This window comes from Canis aureus, chromosome 14, assembly GCF_053574225.1.
Source record: "Canis aureus isolate CA01 chromosome 14, VMU_Caureus_v.1.0, whole genome shotgun sequence".
Classification (NCBI taxonomy): Eukaryota; Metazoa; Chordata; class Mammalia; order Carnivora; family Canidae; genus Canis; species Canis aureus.
In genome coordinates, this window is record NC_135624.1 from 42,442,089 (window position 1) to 42,459,752 (window position 17,664).

The following is a 17,664-nucleotide window of genomic DNA, read 5'->3' on the forward strand; positions in this document are numbered from 1 at the left end:
TGACACCCATTCTAATAACTGTATAATTCACACATTAAATCACCACTTCCAGGGAAAGGTTGAGCTCACTCACAGCTCTATTGATGGTGACACTGAGAGGATATTAAATGTTGGAAGGTCTAAAATGGAGGCGAAGTGCTCTTAGGTGGAGAGGCCAGATCTAGCCACTGAATGGCCACCATGTTTAAGAGGATATGAAAAGAGAATGAATCAGAGACACCTTGGAAATGGAGATAAAACTTTAAAATAGATGCAGGATGGGAAATCCATGAAAACAATCAAAATCTAAAGTGAGATAGCCGACACATAGCCATATTCTTTATTGTATGCCTTCTCTGGTTTGAAAAGTAGTGGCAACACAAAAGGATTTGGGTTTCCTAATTCCTTTAGCTTGGAGTTGTTTAGTATTTCTATCTTCTGCATAAAACTCAGTCTTGGTTAGGGTTGGCAAGTTACTTCCAACTTTTCTCACTAACTCTGGTTGGATGGCTGGATGGATGGCTGGATGATGGTAGCCACCTAAAGTACGGTATTGAGAATTATGGGGGCACATTTGGCCTTGGCAGGAAAGAATGCTACGATCCATTAGCAATGTCTGCCCAGGCAGAGGGAGAAGGAAGATTGGCACATATGTGGAGTAGGCCTTGGGCTTAGTTCAAGGCTGCTTTTATTGTGACTTATAACCAAAGCTATTAAAAAGTAGTCCAGGGGATGCCTCTTGATCACCTGCCAGCAGAGGCCAGAAAAGCTTGTGTTCCTGGCCCTGTAGGAACATAATAATCCATGTCTCCTGGAAAGGAACTCCTACGTCTGTCTGGCACCGTGATCTTTCTGACTTATGTCAGGAGACACCTCTATATTGCCTGGCTTTAGTTGCCAGTGGGACTTATGCTTATGAATTCCATAGGACTGTAACCAGCCAAGAAACATTTCTTAAACATCTACCATCCTAAGGCATAGTAAGAAGCAACCAACCCAGGAAATTTGTTTTTTCTGTGATGGAGGCCTATTAGCTTACCATCATGAACGCAACCAGGGGTAGGCTTCTGATTAGGCATGCATCTTGAGGTGGACTGTAATCCTTTCCAGAGCCCTTGAAGAGCAGGTGCTGTCTTTTTTTTTTTTTTCCCCCCGAGCAGGTGCTGTCTTCATGCTCACCCTCTGCTGTGCTCCAGAGTGCCAGCGTGTCCTGGAGGGAGTGTTACATGATTTTGGTGCTCTACTTTTTGTGTCTGGAGCTCAAGTTTTTGCAGTTGCCACCTGGGGGGATGCCCCTTAATTGCCTGGTTCTGGTGGCCAGGGGCACTTGCATTCCTGGGCCCCAAGAGACTGTGACAATCAGAGGGATGGTTCTTGGCAGGCAGGCTATCATCCCTATGGCACTGCACAGACGGCAGACCATGGTACACTCCCCATTATTTCTGTGAAAGACACTTGTCTTGGAGTTTTGGTATGAGGTGCAAGATTCAGGTTTGGCACACATTTAGTGGCTTCTGGAATTGCTCTCAAAGAACATAGGCTGTGGATGCCATCTTGCTGCTTTCCCTCTGACCTGCTTCACCTCACCAGTATCACCCAGAAAAGAGTTTATATACTCTTCACAAATTATGTGACTGCTGCTCAGGGGACACCTCCAGATCCCTGGCTCTGGTGGCCAATGGGGCTTGCACTTGTAGACCTATAGGACTGTATATATCTGCACACTTCAGAAAGTTGATGCCTGAGGGTCTGGTTTTAGTCAGCCTGAATCTAAAGCTGAGATCCTAAATAAATAAATAAATAAATAAATAAATAAATAAATCCATGCTGAGATCCTCCCCTTTGGGACATTGACAGGTTTCGGCACATTCTCAGCCACTGATAGCTATTGAAGATGTAATAGGCTACTTGGAAAAGCACAGAGGTTTGGGAGAAAACCAAGAGCTGAGGCAGGGTTAAACCAGGGTCATCTCCTATACAAGGCCACTTCTCCAAGACTGGAAGAGGTATTTGTTTCATCTACCAAATAGAAACCAACATAGAGAGTCAAGCAAAGTGAGGAAGTAGAGGAATATGCTCCAAATGAAAGAACAAGATAAAACCTCTGGGGAAAACAAAGTTAATGAAATAGAGATAAACAATTCAAGTGTTAAAGTGTGCTAATTAGTGGTCATAAATATGCTGATCAAACCTGGGGAGTCAAGGATGAACACAGTGAGAACTTCATCAAAGAGATGAATAATATAAGAAAGTGCCAAATAGAAGAAGTCATAGAGTTGAAGAATACAATAGCCGAAGTAAAAAAATATACTAGAGGGATTCAACAGCAGACCAGATGAAGCAGAAGAAAGAATCAGTCAACAAAAAGACAAAACAGTGGAACTCAACCAATCAGAGCAGCAAAAAAGCTAAAAGGATGAGAACAGATGAAAATATTGACTTGCAGGGCAACATCAGATGTTCCATCATAGGGTCCCCAGGCAACTAAAGGGAGAGGGAAAGAGAACCAAAAATCTTATTTGAAGAAATAATGGCTTAAAACTTTCTTAACATGGGAAAGGAAACAGACATCCAGATCCAGGAATCCCAGAGAGTTTTATATAAGATAAATCCAAAGAGACCCACAAGAAGACATATAATTCAAGTGTTAAAGGTTAAGGACCAGGAGAGGATCTTAAAAGCAGCCAGAGAAAAACAACTCGTCACATACAAGGGAACCTTTGTAAGACTAGCAACAGAATTTTCAGCAGAAACTTTGCAGGCCACAGGAGAGCAGTATGATATATTCAATGCGCTGAAATAGAAAAAAAAGGCTTCCAACCAAGAATTCTCTGCTTGGTGGTTATCAGTCAAAAATGAAGAAGAGATGAAGAGTTTTCCAGACAAACAGAAGCCAAAGGACTTCATCACCACTAAACTGACCTTATAAGAGACAGCAAAGGGATTTCTCTAAGCTGAAAATTAAGGGTGCTAATTAGTAACAAGAACACATGAAAGAAGAAATCTCACTGGAAAGGCAAATATAGTAAAGGTAGTGGAGTAATCTTTTAAAGCTAGCATGAAGGTTAAAAGAAAAAAGTAGTAAAAAATAACTATAATTACAATAATTACTTAAGGGATGCACAAGATAAAAAGATACAAAATATGATCTTAAACACGTAAAACCTTGGGAGGAGAGCTTTACAATGATATCAAACTTAGGTTGTTATCAACATAAAATAGACTCAACTATAAAATGCCAAGAGTAAAAGAATTAATCTTATATCATTGTTGCAAAGATTAAATGAGATGATACATGTAATTTAGAATAGTGCTAGACGCACAGTAAGCTTTTATAATAATTTTTAAAATATTTTATTTATTTAATTGAGAGATGGCAAGCACAAGCAAGGGGAGGGGCAGAAGCAGAGGGAGAGGGACAAGCAGGCTTCCTGCTGAGCAGGAGCCCATTGAGGGGCTCCACCTCAGGACCCTGAGACCAGGACCTAAGCAAAGTCAGATGCTTAACTGACTGAGCCACTCAGGTGCCCTAATCATAATCATAATCATGATCATAAAATTTATTTTAAAATTTAAAAATATTATTAAAAGTTTATGATTTATTTGTACTAAATATTTTGTTTTATATTTTTTTGGGGTTTTTTTTTTGCTTTATACTTTGAATTTGCTTCATTTTATTCTTTTTTTATGTTTTGCCTCTTATTTTTGTTTTTGTGCTCTTTGTTAGTTTAAAGGTACACACAATTTGGCTGTAAATAGAATGTTCATCTGAAGTCTATGCAAAAATGTACTAGAACTTTCCCCATTGTCCTAGAATTGCAGCTAAAGCCCAATAGGCCATGTTGGAAATGTGCTATTATTGAGGGATGATCTCCTCCCTCTGGGGCTTACAAGAATTGCCAAGAGGTATGTTTGGCCTGGCCCTACTACCACCTGCCTCCTTTCAAATGACCCTAGTCAATATAAAGCGAGGATTAAGAGTGAGGAGTTAGCATTAAGGGGGTGAAGTGTTTGAGACTGTTCCCTCCACTCATCCTAACAGGGACCTCAAGAGACCCACAGGTCAGGACAGGATGTTCTGAAGGAAGAGGAGACTAGCCTTTCATTCTCCAGTTATGACTGCATAGCCAGGAGACTTGTGATTTGTCCCCAGGGCTTGTGACCATATAGGAGATAATTATTATGAGTCAAGGCATGGAACATAATCGGTATTTAGACACAAAAGAGTGCATTAGTAGCAAAAATACTAAAAAGATACTGAGGGGCACCTGGGTGGCTCAGGTGGTTAAGTGGCTAACTCTTGATTTTGGTTCAGGTCATGATCTCAGGGTCCTAGGATCAATCCCCATTATCAGGCTCTATGCTCAATGTGAAGTCAGCTTGAGTTTCTCTCTTTTCCTCTTCCTCTCCCTCCACTAATGCTTGCTGTCTCTCTCTTTCCACTAAATAAATCTTTTAAAAATCTTTTTAATGTTTTTTTTTTAAATATATTATTTATTTATTCATGAGAGACACAGAGAGAGGCAGACACAGGCAGAGGGAGAAGCAGGATCCCTGTGAGAAGCCTGATGTGGGACTTGATCCCGGGACCTTGGGGTCATGACCTGAGCCCAAGGCAGACACTCAACCACTGAGCCCCCCAGGTGTCCCTAAATAAATCTTTTTTAAAAAGTAAAAGAAAAAAAAGGGATATTGAGCTAATTTTTGTAATTAGCATCCCATGTGTGCCAATTACAAAAAACAGTTTTTAGGCTACTATAGCAAAAGCTAGAAATTTGAGGTGTTTAGCATCATATCCTTCCAAGAGACAGTGCAAGTGTAGTGGTTAAGCATTGATTTTAGAACTGGATTATATGAGTTCAAATCTTAGTTTTCTTTTTGCTCGTTGGTGGCCATTTACAGCTGGGGTCCCCATGCCTCAGTTTGCAGTAAGTGGTATTCAGATTGAAGGGGGTGTTGGCCGAATTAAGAAAGTTGATGTATCTAGAGCTGTGCTGTCAAACGGAAGAGACCAATGAGCCATATATGTAATTCAAAATGTTCTGGTAGCCTCATGAAAACCCAGAAAAGGGGAATAGGTGAAACTAATTGTAATAATATATTTCATTTAATCCAGTACATCCAAAATATAGTTTCAATGTGTAATTAATACAAAATTATTAATGAGATATTTTACATTAGTTGTCTGACTCTTCGGCATCTGTAATTTATATTTACTGCACAACTCAGGTTGGACCAGCCTCATCCCATGTGCTTATAGCCATGAGTGGCTGGTGGCCACGGCGTCCGACAGCACAGCTGTAGGATGTTTAGAAGAGCGAAGAGCGCCGGGTGCATGCAAGCTGTCATACGAGGTTTATCAATTCTTTTACCTTTCAAATATTTTTCAGATGGATCACCTTTTTCCTTCTCCACTGACATGCCCGAGACCAATTTATCATCATCTTTGCCAGGAAAGATGGATTAGCCTCCTGCCTTGGCGCCCCCCATATTCACTAGCCACAGCCCTTTGCTCTCTGTTCTTCATACTGAAGTTCAAGGCATCCTTTCAAAATATGGGTCTGATCATACCCCCACTCCTTTGCCCCCGAACCTTCCCTGAGCCACGTTCATGCTCCTCTGAGCTTTGCCACTAACCTTTGTTCAGTTCCTTGCGGAGTCCTTGGACATGTACCCCCATCTGTAGCCTTCCTTGCACGCCCCCCTTCCTTTGTATCTTCTTGGGAAGCCCTTTCTGGTGGCTTCGGTCTCTGTCAGATAACTTTGCTAAACTGCAGGCATAGGATCCTGTTCTTTTCCCAACGCTCTTTTCTCTGTTTGTAATTTTGCTTTCGTTAGTGCAATAAATTAGTTAACCTGCCTGCTGCCCCATGTAGACCATAAATTCTTTCAGGGCAGGCACTTCATTGGTCTTTGTTCACCATTTTTCCCCTCCATCTAGCTCAATGCCTGGCACTTTGTGGGCCCTCATGAAATATGTTTAAATGAACTACTGAAATAAGTAAACATGCAAATATTGCCCGACAGGACCCAGCAAAAACAGAGTGAGGGGAATTTAAACCAAGGAAGAAAATGACACAAGGTCAGCTTTTAGTTTAAATTATTAAAAGATAAGAACAGAAGGATTCTAGAGTAGAACGACGCACCACGTAACAAGATGCAGAAGGCTTCACAAACATGGGAGTACCAACGTTTGGACTGACGTAGACAAAGCCGTGAGCAGACGGTGTCCTTAACCCAAGTGTATAAAATCAGCCTGTAAGGAAGAGAAAGAAAAGGAGGTGGGGAGCATGGAGGAATATTGTGGGCCGTCTTTTACTTCTCTGGTGCCTGAGAAAGGAAATGAGTTGGGCATGGGGGAGTATGGCTGGAAGAGGAAGCTTGGGGCCTTTTGACCCAGATTTTACACGATAGACCTGTACTCTCTTCTCTGTAAACAGCTGAACTATAACGGAAATTCCAGGATCTCAGCAAATAGTAATGAAATGGAGCTGGTCAATGAGTCAACAAATGTTTTTATTTTCCGTAAGCTGCGTGCTGGGAACCCTGTGGAAAGCAAGACAGCTTGGTGTCCGTCTCTTTAGGTCTAGGGATGACATCAGTTTCATACTTCCTTTTTCAGTTCTCTGTCAACTGAGCTCGGACCAGGCCAAGTAAGGGTTAAAGTGGAGTGTGTGGACTGGACACGTAAAGTAAGTGACGGTAAAGGTGGTTCAACGGATCCCACCAATAAGGCCGCCTAGTACGTCTACTACGTATTAGAGGATGGGGGAGACCCTGACTTGAAGAGTTCTCCAATATTGCCCCCCTCTGGAGGGTAGACGACTACTCCCAAGAAATCATGGAAAATGGATGCGAGCGTCTGCTCACTGCCGACGTGAAGTTTCTGTCCAGTCGGTTGGGTGGAGTGAGAACACCAGAGAGAGGAGCAAGTCGACTCCATCTTGGATGAGCCGCCTCGTGCCCCTCCCATAAATTCATCGCGGAGTCTCAGCGACTAACCCAGTAGGGATTTAGTCCGCGCTCACATAGTGTCTGTTGTGCATCTGGCGGCTCTCTGGAGCAGCACGCCTTGAAGCGGTGAGAGAAACCCGGGGCTCTGTTATCTCGGCACGACTTCCAGACCTCCAGGTGACCTCTAGGTGGCCAGGGCAGTGGAAGAGAACTGTGGCACTCAGTCCCTCAGCCTGCAGGGGACATATGTCACTGTCATTCACAACCCCCCGGGCAGAGGGAGTCACCGTACAGCCCCGGACTGCAAACGGGTCTGTGACGGGCCAGCTTCCGTGTGCCCAGGAAGGAGGGCGACTGGATGTTCGTGAACGCGAGGAGTGTCCACCACGCAGGAGATGCACTTAGGGTGCCCCTGAAACACCCGAGTGGGAATCTCCGATACGCAGCTGGACACAGGGGTCTGGAGCTGTGGGTCTCAAACTTGACTGTGTGTAAGAATTATCTGGAGGAGACGGTTAACAATTCAGATTCAGATTCCTGGGTCCTCGGCTCAGAGGCTCCACGGCGGGAGGCCTGGGTTAGGCCCCGGGGTCTGAACGTTTAGTCCCCGCGGAGACCGTAACTTGACGAACACGAGTAGAGACGTAGAAGCTCAGCCCCGTAGGGGTGGTGCCGGGCTGCCAGTGGGGGAGACCAGGGCCACGACCCGCTGCCGGAACGTGGGGGCGGGGCAGATAGGAGAGAAAGATCCAGGGAAGTCCAAGGGGAGAGGCTGTGTGGAGAAGGCAGGAGGGCGGCGTTTACGGCCCGTGTGGGGTGGGGCTCAAGGGCTTCGAGGGGCCAGAGCCCGAGGTCGACCGCAGCTCTGCTCCCTGAAGAGTGGGTGGAAGCGGCGGGCAGCGTGGGCCCCTCCTCGAGGATGTTCGGCTGCAAAAAGGGGAGAAGGTGGCGGCTGAGGTGAGGGCGCGAGATCAGGGGAATCAGAAGAATCCATCGGGTGAAGCTTGGACATGGTTACGGGCTGACAGGAAGGGGCCGGGGGTGAGGGTTCAGGTGGAGGGACGGGGACCAGGCCTCAGCTGCATCTTCCCCGTGGACAGAAGGAAGGATGGATGCTCCTCCTCTGTGGTGGAGGGAAGGGGAAGGGCTTGTCAGCTCCGGCGCCCGGGAAGTGCCAGGGAGGCGGACACGCAGGGGCCTGTCCCCCGTGACCAGCCGGGACCAGAGTCCTGTGCAGAGTCTGCCCACGGTTGGGACGCGCCGCTGACCCTTCCAGGCGGCCGCTGGCTTTGAAGCAGGCCTGGTCACTAGGGTCCAGGAAGGGTCGCAAGCCCCGCTCAGACCCCAGCCCTTGGCTCCGGGACCTCATCTAGGGGCCCGTCCCCGCCATCCCCTCTGTCCCCCCCAACCCCTCCATCCCCGCCATCCCCTCCGACCCCTCTGTCCCCGCTGTCCCCTCTGTCCCCGCCGTCCCCTCCATCCCCTCCATCCCTGCCATCCCCTCCATCCCTGCCGTCCCCTCCATCCCTGCCATCCCCTCTGTCTCCTCCGTCCCCTTGGTCCCCTCTGTCCCTGCCATCCCCACTGTCCCCTCCATCCCCTCCAACCCCCCCATCACCTCCATCCCCTCCGTCCCTTCTGTCCCCTTTGTCCCTGCCATCCTCCTCCATCCTCTGTCCCCTTTGTCCCCACCGTCCCCTCTGTCCCCATCATCCCCTCCGTCCCCTACGTCTCCGCTGTCCCCTCCATCCCCTCCTTCCCCGTCGTCCCCTCCATCCCCTCTGTCCCTGCCGTCCCCTCTGCCCGGTTTCTGCTGGCCCCCCGCTGGCAAGCAGGGCCCGGGCCGTGGCAGGACAGCGGAGAGGTGGGAGGGACCCGGGTATGACCATGGGGGCGGCGGGGGGCACCTGCAGGTGCAGAACCAGCCGAGGGCGCCGACGCAAAGGCCCGCGTGGCCCACCCCCCGTGCCGCGCACGTGGGCGCTCCCTGTCGAGCCCCGCGTGGCTAGTTTGTCTGGCGCTCGGGGCTGCTGGCAGTCCAGAACGAGCCCCTGGCCTGTTGGCTGCCGGCGACTACGGGGACTAGACGGGGCCCCAGGCCCGTCGCAAGCCCGTTCAGGACTAGAGCTCCGGAGGGAGGCGTCGCGGTCGCGGGTGCGGTGCTTGTGCCTCAGCCAGCAGGACACACTTTGCTCACAGCCAGACCCCTGTTATTTTTTTTTTTCACCCAAGAAGTCGAATCCTGCGTGAATCCATAGTACATACGAATGAGGAGGCGCTTGTAGTGTGTGTGGCGAGGACCCAGGAAACCACGGACCTCACAACCCTTTTTAGGCAATGTTTTCCTAATTGTGCCCCCTAAACTTTTCTTTTATTATTTACTTATTATTATTATTTTTTTTAATTATCGGATTTGGTTGACGTACGACGTTACGTTGGTTGCCGGTTTACAACAAAGTGGTTTAACAGGACATCTGTTCCGTCTTCAGCCTCCATCCTGCTAAATGGAACCGCCGACCGATGCGTGTTACATGGCTGTGGGCGGTTGGTATGGATGATGCTGCGTCATAAGTTTGCAGACTTTTTCTGTACACGTCTCATGTTTTGTGGGCTGTCCAGTCTGTCGCAGCCACTCAACTCCGCTCCTGTAGCCCCAGAAGTGTCTCAGACGATAGGTCAGTAAATGGGCACGGCCACCATACCGCTTTTCTTGCTGTGTCATAAATCATCACAGACTTAGTGGCTGAAAACCATGCGCATTTATGGCCTCACAGTTTCCGTAGGTCAGGAGTCCGCTCAACTGGGTCCTCTGCTCGGGCTACCATCAAGGTGTTTCAAGGGCTGCAGTCTCATCCGAGTCCTGGGATCCTCTTCCAAGCTCAAGGGCCCGCTGGTGGGATGCAGGACCTTGTCCGTCTAACTCACGGCTGCTTGAGAGCAACACATGAGCTCTCTACTCATCTTACTCATCTCAGCCGGACACTTGGGGAAGGCCTAAGGCGTCCTTTAAGGGCTCATCCGGTTAGGGCGGGCCCGCCCAAGGCTGTCTTCCTTTGGTTACTTCACAATGAACGGATTGAAGGCCTTCATTACACCTACAAAATATCACATCCCCTCACCTTTGCTATGCAAGGTAACATAATCCTGGGGCGGGGGGGGGGGTGGGGGGGCACCTCATCATAGTCACAGGTCCCACCCACACTTGAGAGAAGGAGAGATTACAGAGGGAGTGGGAATACGGGGGGCTGACTACCTTGGACTTCTGTCTACCGCATCTGTGTGCTAACAAAACGACAGAGGTCCTGGGAAATGTGAGCGTCAGAGCTCTTTTCCCCTGTCACAAAAGTAGTATTCTTCTCTTGATTATTTTTTCGACCCTTTAAATATGTAAAAGTCACTCTTGTGGGCTGGAGAAAACAAAAAGCCAACATCATCAGGCACTCGGCTGGACCTGTGGCCTCTGGTTTGTCACAGCCTGATGCCATCTGTGGAACGGAGTGAGACAGCTCTCGTGGCCGAGAGGGAGGTGGTTTCCAGAACCAGACGCTGGATCCGGATGTTAGGGCTCTGCAGTGTGCGGAGCAGGGCTGGAGTTTGAGGGTGACCTGTTGGGATGGAAGATGCTCGATCCCTCCAAGACCTAACAGAGAGCAGAGCCACAGCCCTGACCGTCGCCTGCACAGGGACGCGTGTGCTCAACCAGTGCTCCGCAGCCTGTTATCTCCCCGTTACCCTGTGAGGACGTGTTCTCCGTGCTTATTGATGCAAATTGTTGCTTTCCTGCATTTACCTGTTCCAGTGCTTATTTTCTTCAAGTCTTCACTGGGATCCTCTGTGGGGCTGTTGCAACTTCACATAGTCAATCAGGGATCGGCTTGCTCTTTGGTGTTACGGAAAATAGAATTCTGCTGAAACAGAATTTATGGCCAGAAAAACACCAAACAGAATAAAACAGGAAGCCCAAGCATTGCTTTTCATATCACAAGGCACAATCATAGTTTCAAATATGTGGATTGTACGTCTAGGCTAATTTTCATATTGTTTAAATCCAAATTTTCGCCTGCACAAACAAAAAGATGAACAACTGTGAAAAACGTCCTTGTTCCGGAAGCTCAAGAGAACTCTGCTCGTATTGTGTGAGACATTGGATCTTAGAATCATGATCTACTCATCTAGCCATAAATATACTTAAATGCGTATATGGCGCTTACTATGTGCCAGGCACTGTTCTAAAGATTTTATTTATTTATTCATGAGAGACCCAGAGAAAGAGGCAGGCTCCACGCAGGGAGCCTGATGCGGGGCCCCATCCCAGGACCCCGGGGTCACGCCCTGAGCCGAAGACCCCTCGGCGTCCCTGCCAGGCACTGTTCTAAGCCCTATGCAAGTAGTAATTTGGTTAAGCCTGGTAATAACTCTTCAAATACAGTGTTATTAATATCAACAACAAACCGAGGCACGGAGCAGGATTTAGTCACATGACCAGTATCTCCTGACTAAGGAGTGGCTGAAATGGGATTTGAACCCCAGCAATTTCCATCCAGGGCCCGTTCTTTCAACCACTATCCATAGTACTTCCCCAGCATATAATAGTAATTTCTAAATGTCTCCTGAACATGCTGTTGTGATTCATGATGCACAACTAGTTGATAAGATATTTAAATGAAAACACTGAAATTAGTGTGAAAATTCTTGCCAGGTGACTGAAATGGCCAATTAAATGACCATCTTTCCCCTGGTCTCAGCCTCGCAGCCTTGTTGATTAGCCTGTCAGGGTGTCCTGTGATATTTCTAATGCCAGCTTTGAGATTCTTTCCCAATAATGGCGATATCAGAATCTTGGTAAGGATCAGTTACATGGCACACATTTGCAACGACTGTATTAATAATTCATCAGATTTTTTCAATTGATGCAGAAGTTGTTATTGTAAAATTATTCAAAATTTGTTACATTTCTATAATACGAGTGAAGACATTGAAATAATTGTGTGATTTTATCAAAGACAAATCTCGTCCTATTCAAACATAAGATTTCTGATACGGATGCCTGTTCTCAGAAGAATACTAATAATGTCTCGATCATCACGTGCTTTGTTTTTATCAGCTGAAAAAGTTCCATTGTCAAGACATTTTCCGAAGACCCTAAATCAAAACAAGGCCATTGCAATTTTCCATGACACTTTTTTTAAAAATGGAGAAGCATAAAGTTTCTCCATGTGAATCTTTGCATTTTAATCAGAATTGAAGAGAAAGATAAAAATATGGTTTCCTTCTAAAAATAAAAGAATTTCAGAAGAAAATCGCCAGTAATGTTAACTATTTGTTGTGATGTGGATTTGGTGAAACGGCTGAGGGGATGGGAGTAGAATTACCCGCCTTGAGAAGGAATATATTGAAAAGCCTTGAACGGTTTTGCTTCACTTGGAAAAAACGACAAAAACTTGTTAAAAGGCCCTGGAAAGGATTATCTGAGGAAAGCAGGGAATAATTTCTGGGATATTTTGTTTTCTGTTGCTGCAAAGACTTTTCAAAATGGGATCCTTAAACTCTCGCTTGAATAGTTGTTTGCTGAGTGGAAGCAGAAGAAAACAAAATTCCACAGAAAGATTTCCATGGAGAAACATCGTACTATTCCAGGGTTTCATGCCACATGGTATATGGTTCCAGTTCATGAGATCATTTTTGCTGACAGTTTTTGGAGGATTACTAAAATAATTGATATAAAAATCTCTCTTGGTAATCAAGTGAATTAGACTTTCCAAGAGCTGTTTGGAAAAAAAAAAATTTCTAACTTCACATGTTGAATTCTACAAATGGGCACAGACCCTGTCATCAGCTTTGACAGAGATGATGAAATTGTACTAAAGTAAAATCATATTAATCCGTCTGTAATTTTTTTGCAGAATTTTTAATTAAGCCCCACATACATGTACCCGTGTTGGTAAAAGGCAATGGGTTAAATGCATAACTCGTAAAAGTTATTTTTTTCTAATTTCTGAGGCTTCTAAAAATAAATTCACAAATGCAAAACACTGGTTGTCAGAACATGAATTTAAATTCGGGGTCTGTCAATATGGTCACCATATGAATGTTCTGGACCAGAACGAGTGTTCTGAGCCAGAAAGAACGAAGCAGAGCAGTCGCAGAGTGGATGTAAATGAGAGAACGATGAAGTGTGGGTGATTTGAGGATTAATGGGGACTTTTTTGTGTCCAGAAGGAAAACAAGGCTGACATAAGATGATTCTTGATAAGGTAATAATCACTCACTATCATCAAAGTGTAAGTACTTCAGCCAGAGACTGCTGAGCCCCAGGAAAGGGCTATTAGGCCTTGTTAAGGCGATCAGCCGCTTCCGTCATTATTTGTGTGCCTGGCATTTCACAATCAGAACTCGGCATCCGTGTTAGGAGGCCGCTGGAATTCACGAATTTGGACGGACAGATTGGCTGGATGACGACAAAGCGGGAAGGCTGTCTTTCTGCGCTGGACCTCAGCAGAGAGTGAGAAACACCGTGACGCACCCACGCTAGCCTGGCGCGCTGTGCTCGATGATGCTTCCCAAGCCGGCGCTGGGCGCGGAGAAAGGGATCCGGGGAAAGATGTGGTAAGTGGTGTTTTGGAACAACCAAAGGTGAAACTCACGCCTATTTCCTGAATAGAAAGTTATGAAATGGCTCATTTGCTCGTCCAACAAATCCTGAGTGTGTCCCGTGTGCCAGGCACCATCCCAGGCGTGACAGATAGGCCAGTGAGCAAAGATGGGCCACAGGGCTACGAGTCCAGCAAAACCACAGGAAAGGAGATAAAACTATTATATGCAGGGCAGCCTGGGTGGCTCGGCGGCTCAGCGCCTGCCTTTGGCCCAGGGCGTGACCCCGGGGTCCCGGGATCGAGTTCCGCGTTGGGCTCCCTGCATGGAGCCTGCTTCTTCCTCTGCCTTGCCTCTGCCTTTCTCTCTGTGTCACGAATAAATAAATAAAATCTTAAAAAAACCTATTATGTGCAAGTTGGATTGACTGTGTATAAAAAAGTCACATACATATTAGGAGGAGGGATCTACTACCCGTGTTGTTACAGTAAACACTACTGGATATCGTGTAAATACAGTCCAACTGCTTTTTCCTTTTAAAGATTATTTATTTATTAGAAAAAAAATAAAGATTATTTATTTATTAGAAAGAGCGCACGCGTGAGAGAGATCACGCGTGGAGCATGAGCGGAGTAGGGAGGGGCAGAGGCAGAGGGAGACTCCCCGCTAAACGGAGCCGGTGTGGGGCTCGTCCCAGGACCCGGAGATGCTGACCTGAGCTGAAGGCGGGCGCTGCACCGACTGAGCCACCCGCCTGCCCACAGTTCAACTTCTAATTAACGTTTCTTTTGCATGGAAATTATATTTGACTAATACATGCCAGGGGAGTCCGTGTGCTTCTTTTTAAAAAACGAATATTAACTATCGCATAATCCCAGAATTCTGTTCATCTAGTTTCTAAAGAAAATTTAGGTCATTATACACAATCGACCAAATTAAAACTGACTTGCAAAAAAAAAAAAAGTGTTTTTAGCATATGTAACCTGGGAGATTTCCAACTTTGAGGAAAACTCAGACTCCATATAGTTCCACTTTAACTGTACTTCTTGTAGTTAAAAGCGTTTCCAAGAGATACGCACATTTAGGAAATATTTCTCACGTACTGAATTCTAGATGTTTGCATGACTTCTCAGATGGACCAGGAAAAGATTCTGATAGTTTCCTATAAAGGAATAGCCCTGAAAAGCACATAAAAATTCTGAGCCCTTTACACAGCGCTTGGCACATAGTAAGTACTCATTAAATACTTGTAGACATGAGCAAGCAAATTGGGCATGACAAGTTAGCATCACGATAATTAGATAGTAGGGGCCGTCCCCGTTTTGTGAAATCGGAAGCTTTTGCAATTTTGGGAGCCCTCTAAAAAAAAAAGAATTCAAAATCATACGTATAAAATTAGGCATGAAAGTGAATATCCATTTAGAATGAGAAAATAAATCACTACAAATTATAATATTTAAAAGGATAGACAATTGTGAAAAAGCACTTCTTCTCGCATGTTTTTGGCTTCTCCCAGGATGTTTCATTTTGTCATATTTAATCAATAATCTGCAAAAATACACAAAACGAATCTGAAATTAAGGCATACAAAGGAAGAATGCAAATATGTTTTTTTTTTAAATGCAATTGTGTAACCAAGTCACTGAGACCCTGGAACATGCCCCTATTGCCCTTCGGCCCCTGGCCCTGGGCTCTCATGTCCTGACGTTGGGAGAGCCAGTATGGGAGTGGGGGTGGGATGGGAAAGAAGCCAAGTCGTCCAATTCTGGGGGCCCCCGGTCACTCCTCCGTTTCCAGGCCTGGGGCTGAGCACCGGCACTTGGGCTTCATGGTGTTGGGACCGTGGCCCGTGACTGGCACCACTTGCCGCGTGATGGGCTCCCGTCCCCGACCTGCTCTCCAGCCAGGACAACTTTACCAACAGGGGGGCACCTAGTGTGACCTCTGATTTGCACAAATGGTGCAATAAAAGGGGTCCTTCTGGTCCTTTCTGCTCGCAGCTTCTCAGTAAAGGGACATCAGAGCTCATATGGCAACTTAGTGACCGAGTCACCTGTCACCAGTGACTGTCCTTACGGCCTCGATGCGGACTGGCGCAAGAGCAGGATGTTGTCGGGAGGACTCTAATCCTAAAAGGTCAGTCCTTAGCCCTGCTGTCCTGCCCGGACCCTTTGGCCCAGACCCGCCGGGGCCCTGCCTCTCAGAGCAGGAGCCTCCTCCCTGGCCCGCCGGCCCTGCGGGGGCCTCTTCCCTCCCAGGGGCACCGCCCGACAGCGGCCGCCCTCTTGCCCCGGACACTCTGCTAACTTGCCCAGCCTCCAGGCCACTGGGCCGCGTGGACCCTGAGTTCCCGGGGGTCTTGGCACTGAGGCCAAGCGGCGTCAGTTAGTTCCCCGTGGAAAGCAAACCTGGGGCTCAGCTTGCCTCCCGAGCCCGGGCACTCCCCTTCCTCACCGAGTGCGGTCGTGGTTGTGGGATCTCTGGGGTTAAGGCTGGGGGGTGCTTCTGGGCTTCCTGATGGGCCCCATGCTTGCTCTCCTCGCACCCATCCTTGAGGCTGGGCGCTGGTGAAGGTGACACACGGCCCCCGGGACCCAAGCTTGACCTTCTTAAGGCTCCCTGCCGAGCTAAACCACAGCTTGTCCATATGTGCAGGCTGGGGGGGGGGGGGGCGGGAACCCGCCCGGGGGACCAAGGGCTGAGGCCAGGCTCAGGGCTGGGGGAGCGGGTGACCCCATGACGGCGGTGGTGGCACTTCTCTGGTGTTGGAAGTGCCGGAAGCCGGGAACCCGCAGGACATGTCGCACTCCTGGTTCACGGTTCTGTGACCATACGGGTCTGTGTCCCCGTCGTGCTCACATTTAAAACTGGACTTTTTGTGTTTTTGTGTTTTTGTTTTCTGTTTTGTCTCTTCTGTCTCCCTTTCTTTTTCTTTTTCTTTTCTTTTTTTTTTCTGTCTCCCTTTCTTCATCTGATTGATATTTCATCCTTCAAAACACTCTGCACTCATCGCTGCTGTAAGGAGAGCCCTCCTGACGCCCCCAGAGTCTGCACTGGGCCCCCCAGGTGCTCCCGCGGCAGCCCGCCTGCCTCCACTGTGGGCTCCCACGGGGTCTGTGCTGTCTCGCAGGAGGAGCTACGTCTTTTGTCTTGCCGTTCCGATGTCTCGTGCCCAGTAAATATGCAATAGATGCTTGTTGAATGAATGAGTGAGTGAGAATTATTGACTTTTGGGGCATCAAACTATTCCAGACCCTGGTGATCTCAAATCCATCATCATATTCTGTACAAACTGATTGAATATCGATCCCTTGACATTGCTTTGAGTTTTTTTTTTTTTAAAAAAAGGCCTTTTGAAACTATGATGTGCAACTGTAAAAAAAAAAACAAAAAAAAACCTGTTTCTACAACACACACGTAGATACCAGTCTTATTATTTTATGATTATCCTTTGCAGGTAAGATGTGAGATGCCCAAGCTGCAGGCAGACCTGAACACATGCTTCACGAAGCTTCACTTTGTTCGCTCATAGAAGACAGTTTCGATTGAAAATCTTGGAAAGAAACAGCTTGACCAGGAGAAGATTTGCAAATAGTCTTTTATTTCACTCCTGCCATATGGTCTGTGCCCATATGCTAATCTTCAGGTCCTGCTCTCAGTGACCCTACCCCCTCGTCCTGGGACTCTCTTGTTGACTCAAACCAGTCACACACCTAAGACGCTCGCAGTTTATTCACTTCCACGCAACTTTACTGAATACGTACTCCTCACATTCGCTGTTGTTGAGATTAGGTCACGCGGTCAGGGTATCTGTATCCAATGGTTTTTTCTTATTCTTTCATTTCTTCAACAAATACAAAGCTTTCATGTCAGGGCACCGCGTGCTCCCGAAGCCATGAGAGGGAAAGAAAGGTCGATGCTTTCCTGATTTCAGAGAAATCTTAATTTACTTAGGAAGATAAGGGACACAGGTGTAATGTGTTGAGTATCAACAGGAGCCAACACTGTCAGGGACGACCCCTGGGGAGGTCCCTCGCTGTTGCTCTGCCTGCCCCTAGGATTTTCACCCTCACAAAAGGCCGAGTTGGGTGTGAGGGCGAGGAGATGTGGGCGGGTGGGTGTGCAGGATGAGGAGACGTG

General features: G+C 47.1%; 1 long non-coding RNA gene across 4 annotated transcripts; it reads left to right on the plus strand.

The window, feature by feature from the left end:
* Positions 1-6,355: 6,355 nt before the first annotated feature.
* LOC144283572 (uncharacterized) lies at positions 6,356-17,419 on the plus strand. 4 transcript variants are annotated; one of them, XR_013352119.1, is made up of 4 exons: positions 6,356-7,110; positions 15,525-15,660; positions 16,547-16,733; positions 16,982-17,419. It is a non-coding gene; the product is annotated as an uncharacterized LOC144283572 (long non-coding RNA). The 4 variants fall into 4 exon arrangements; XR_013352120.1 differs by having other exon boundaries at positions 16,547-16,699; XR_013352121.1 differs by having other exon boundaries at positions 6,358-7,059.
* Positions 17,420-17,664: the final 245 nt, after the last annotated feature.